This window comes from Pinus tabuliformis, chromosome 4_2, assembly GCF_031772625.1.
Source record: "Pinus tabuliformis cultivar Carrire ecotype Pingquan chromosome 4_2, CPIR1, whole genome shotgun sequence".
In the NCBI taxonomy this organism is placed as follows: Eukaryota; Viridiplantae; Streptophyta; class Pinopsida; order Pinales; family Pinaceae; genus Pinus; species Pinus tabuliformis.
In genome coordinates, this window is record NC_142304.1 from 149,343,227 (window position 1) to 149,348,622 (window position 5,396).

At 37.4% G+C, this 5,396-nt stretch overlaps 1 pseudogene; it reads right to left on the bottom strand.

Moving 5' to 3' along the window:
- Positions 1-1,138: 1,138 nt before the first annotated feature.
- On the bottom strand, positions 1,139-1,734 carry LOC149168636 (uncharacterized; annotated as a pseudogene).
- Between the last annotated feature and the right edge of the window lie 3,662 nt (positions 1,735-5,396).

The following is a 5,396-nucleotide window of genomic DNA, read 5'->3' on the forward strand; positions in this document are numbered from 1 at the left end:
GCCAAAGACAATAAGACTCTAAATATCTAAGACATCATCTTTTTTTCCAAGATAATATCAAAAGATATGGATGACAACAATAATATCTGAGAAAATGCTAACACGACCTCGGAGAATTTTATGGCACTTGGCATGTCATCGAGGAATACAGCAGAAGAGCCAAATATTTGTTTCAGGTAATGATGAAAGTTTTAAAAACTTGCCATAGTAATCCATCAAACCACGCAATACATTTGAGAGCAAACCTGCAACTTTAATTACTGCATCATGTAATGACAAAAAAAATACCCTCTGAAGGCAGAAAACTTATACTTGGGCTTGCTGCTTGTTCATAAAATCAATCATCTTTGGATCCAGTAATTTGTTTTTGTTTAAGCTCCTCAACATCAGTCACTAGTTCCTTCCTGCTTTCCTTAAAAAGCAGATAGCGGTAGGTAAACCATAGTGCATAGCCAAGGCCAATAAGCTCCATAAATTTTGGTAGCAAAGGAACGGATTTGATTGCACTAACAACAGTTGAGGGGCAAAGCGCATTCTTTCTGGTTTTACACTGGAGTGTCTTGCGGGCATTCCAAGAAACCATCGTTTGAAGGCCTGTTCTTGCCTGGGAGGCCCTAGAGCAGCGTGAAATTGAGTGCATGAGAAAGATGTAGAGGCTGGGCAGCCATCTCTACACAAAAGAGCTAAAACTGCAGGATCGAATTTGAGACACGAAATATTCAAACTGCTCTTCTTGCCTCTCAGTCAGGTTCTTATTATGATTTATGGGTAGATGGAGAGAAAATAATGTCAGCAGATCCACCAGATGTTGAAAAATTTCTATAAAACCATCAACAATCGACCACCCCTAATTCTCTGTACATTGATTTGAAAACCGTTTTTTACGCAGTTACCAAAACAGGGTCTCGAAGAATCGCGATTCCCTCTCAAACCGTTAGGAATTCAAGCAAACAATTTCTGGGTTTTATAATTCATTCTATTAGGGAAAAAACCCATGTCTTCTTTTTTCTAAATTTGTCCTGGTTTGATCACAAACCGCTTTTGAAAACTGACGTTTGCAGGGATTGCGTATGGATGGCCTGTCAAATCCAACAAAATTCAATTGGCTTTGCCAAGCCTGTGACTTGACTAATCAGAATCAGAAGGTTTTCATTGCCACAAGATTCATGCATTTAACTGGAAAACCCCCCGATTGGATCCCTGGCATCTTGGGCTTGGGTTCTGGGTGAGGATGATGTGTATTCTTTGGACTTGGTGGATGAGAACTAAATTTAAGAACCAAGAACTTAAAGCAGGGAATAAAAACAAAATACAGTACAACCAAGATGAAGGGCGCTGCAACCAGCCAGCCAAGCATCACGTGAGAGACACTAAGAAGAACATCATGAGAAGCTTGACCAGTTATGACCATCCTTAGCGCATCTAAAGTCAAAGCAAAATGATCCCCGCCAGTAATGACTTCACCAAGATGCAAGAAAGGCACCACGAAACTCAGTTCTATGGGTATGGCAACAAAGTTGGCAAGCATCGGGGTGGGTGTGTGAATATTGGATCCAAGAAAATCAGCAGCAATCCCACATAGTATCACTGTTGTACCGCAATTGGGAAAAATACCCAAGGTAATGCCCACAGTTGAAGACAGGGCTAGTTCTTTGGTTCTGCACCCCTTTTGAGAATTACGAGAAGAGGATCTAGCGTACGATGAGCCCAACCAGATCCTCGGCTACTACCCATCCTGAAAATTCCATTATTTTACTGTTTTTTATTTTTTATGTTTTAACAATATGGAGACATTGGCTTCATTTGGTTTCTCTCTGTTAGATTTTAAAGCCGGGTAATTGGGTTCTTTTGCTTTGAACAAAAATCATCCCCTCTCTCTGTGTTTTCTTTCCCATCTGTGTCATTGAATTATGCATTGGGTTTTATTGAATGAAGTTTGGCAGTAGGTTATTTTGAAAATCCCACAGTCCATTGATGTGTTTGAAATCATAATTGCTAATATTGATTTAATGGCATGCGGGCTTTACAAATGAATGTCTAGAGTCGAGTCCTCGAAAGAGGATAAAATCCCAGATGGATCCTCCCTGGATTTCACAGTCCAATATGTTTCCTTCCCCAACAGAATATTTTACATTTGAGATTCAAATCCTCGATGACAAGAATGTTCGTCGCTGATTTAGAGCTTCCAACTATCAAGCTATAACCCGTGTGAAACCATACATGAGTGCGCTGGTTGACTGTTTTTTTTTTATTATTATTTTATATATATATATATATATATATATATATATATATATATATATATATATTATATTTATTTATTTATTTATTTTGTTATTTTTATTATTAACAGTCTAGAAAATGAAATTAATTCTATCTTTAAAAACCAAAATGGTTAGTTTTAAATTTTCTTTTTAACAAATGGACACAAAGATTTGCATATTGAAAGATATTTTTGATGAAGCATATTGCAAAACATTTATTTATTCCTGAAATTGGTCGCCTAAATCATCCCTATTTTCTGATCCTCAAGATCGTACAAAGACGCAGGAGGAGAGCATACTTATTCTAAGCAACTGAAACCTATTTTCTGATCCTCGAGATCGTACAAAGACGCAGGAGGAGAGCATACTTATTCTAGGTAAAAGCAAAACTGAAAATGAAAGCAAACACTAAAACTGAAAGCCTACCTACTCTATACTAATTAGAATTTACAAATTAGTTACGTGTAGTTAAACTTCCAATGAAGCCATTCACGCAGCAGTAACAACAATAGATTCAGTAGCAATTTTTCAAATGAAAAATGAAAATATTCGAGAGTGGATGAGTCTAGTTGCTGTAACTGCAAATCAACTAAAAAATAAAAAGAGGAATCTAATCTAATACTTACCTGGAACCATTGGTCGATAAAGCTTTGATAAGCACAGTTACTCTCACTCAGATCATGTTGTAACTCCTGTTCTTCTTCTTCTCCAATCTGCTGCTCTTCTTCCTCGATCTCCTGTTCGAATGATTGTTCGCCATCAGATACGCAGGATTCTTCAGACGTTGAGTCTTCATTTATTTCTTGGGGAGTAGTTGAACCTTTAATTCTTGTCAAGATCTCCTCTTCCAAGGAAGAAGAGATCCCGACTTCTGCTAGGATCTGAGTGAGTAGTTCCAAGCTGAAACTCATTGTTAAATCATGTTGAAAAAAACAAAAAAAATCAGCACACTAAAAATTGAATTAAAAACAAAAGGACCACAGAAATAATCTTGAATTCAATACTCAATTAAACCCTCTTACAAGGACTGCTCATTAATTGAGTAATCGAATGCTTCAATTATAACCATGAACCATGAATTCATCAAACACTCTTCACAGTTGAGAAAATCAAACACACCTGCAGAAATTGAAATTCACACTTGCATAGATGTAAACACGCCCTACATGCCCTGATCCATAAGAGGTCGAGCCCATTACGGTATCTCGAATGCGATGCGTAGGCTGTTCCCCACGTCATACCGCCTTAACACCTCAGAGTTAGGAACATGTCTAAACACACTTGCATGAAAAATCAAACTAAACTTCAATCCATTGTGCCTCCCCGGCAACGGCGCCAAAATGTTGGGTGAAACTATGTTCGTTTAATTCCGTTGTAGTACTTACCCATCTATTTAATTTATCAATCCGAGGTCCGTAGACTTACGAGACACATGCACTATATATGCAGGACTGAAGTGGAACTAATCTAATCTAATCTAATCTAAATTACTGAAATCAAATTAAAGCATTGAAACACTAACTAGGAAAGCATGAAATTGCATAAAGGAAAATAAATACAACATGTGAAGAAGTGAATGGCAAACCACAGATATGAGCTCATAACAATAAAACTATGTCAAATTATATTACAATAACTAAATTACAAATCATGAAAGAATCAAAGTTAATCTCCATTCTCTATTATTCATTATTCCAATGAAGAGAGAGCACTCTCTTATATACATGAGGAAGATAACCTTTCCATAATTACATTCAAATATTCTCTCAAGCACTCTCAACCAGTTTCCCATTATTACAAGATATCATCGCACAAATCTCTCAAACATGATCCCACAAATCTCTCAAACATGATCCCACAAATCTCTCACATATCTTGGATAAGATATGTCTCCATGATTTTCTCCTTAGGATAAGATATGCCTCCATGATCTTCTCCTTAGGATAAGATATGCCTCCATGATTTTCTCGATATGCCTCCATGATTTTCTCCGTAGAAAAAGACTTGCATAATTATCTCCTTGATATGGTGGAGGAGATATTAATTCTTCACATATTTCCTACATCACAAAACTCACATATTCTTGAGATATATATATAAAAATATGTACATTTTCTAATAATTAATCATGAATTCACTTATAATACAAAAATGAATAAAATGGAAAATAGGAAGGTGAAACCCAAATGTATGTATGAAAGTGATATGATAACAGGTTAATGGGATGATGAGATGTAAGGAATAATGAAGAAAAAGGTGGATGAAAATATGACATTTCTGAGTCCCAACACTCATTATCATTTTTCCCTCTTTAATGTCATAGGCTGACATTAATCTCTGTCGGTTTGTGGGGGCCATTTTCAGGTACTGATTGTAAATTTGAATTCTTACAGGATCATTTCTGGCTTTTATTTCTATGAAGGTTTTCTTTATATTTGAGGCTTCTTTTCCTGGAGGCCTGCGAGATGAAACTTCTGAACTTTGTTGCCTTTCTAGCTCTTGCCTCTGTGAGCTAAGGGATGTTTCTCCCAATGGAGAAGTTTGTTGGCTAACTGCTCTTTCTTCTCTGTGGCTATCTATAGTTTCTTCCATTATTTCCTCTTCTGACAGAGGGTTTAGTCTCTGTCTCTTGGTACCAGGTTGTTCTGTAGGTCCACTAGCAGGGGTAGTGGTTTCCCTGTCCCTCTTTTTTCCTCTTTCCTCATTTAGAGGAGTTTGTAAGGCTGGGCTTTCTGATATATTGGTTTGAGCTGGAGGAGTTGGCCCTTGACCCTGTTCTTTGGAAATTCCAGGCTGATCTGTCATTGTGGGTTGTTCTGTAGTATCTATTTCCTTGCCTTTGGTTGTTCCTGTGGCTGGTATGTTGACTTGCTATGGAGGTTGTTGAGAAGTCCCAGCAGTGGATAACTGGAATGGTACCTGCCCAAAAGAATCCAAGTCAAGGGTTTTCTCAAGATCCCTCATAACATTTTCCATATTGACCTGCTCACTTACCTCTTCTACTAGAGTCCCTTCTACCCATTCATCCAAGTTTGCAAACTGCTCAATTTCTGGCATCCTATGGTGAATGTATGAGGATAACCTGTTCTTCATCCTTCTGTCACAGATAAAACTATTGGGGTCATATGGTAC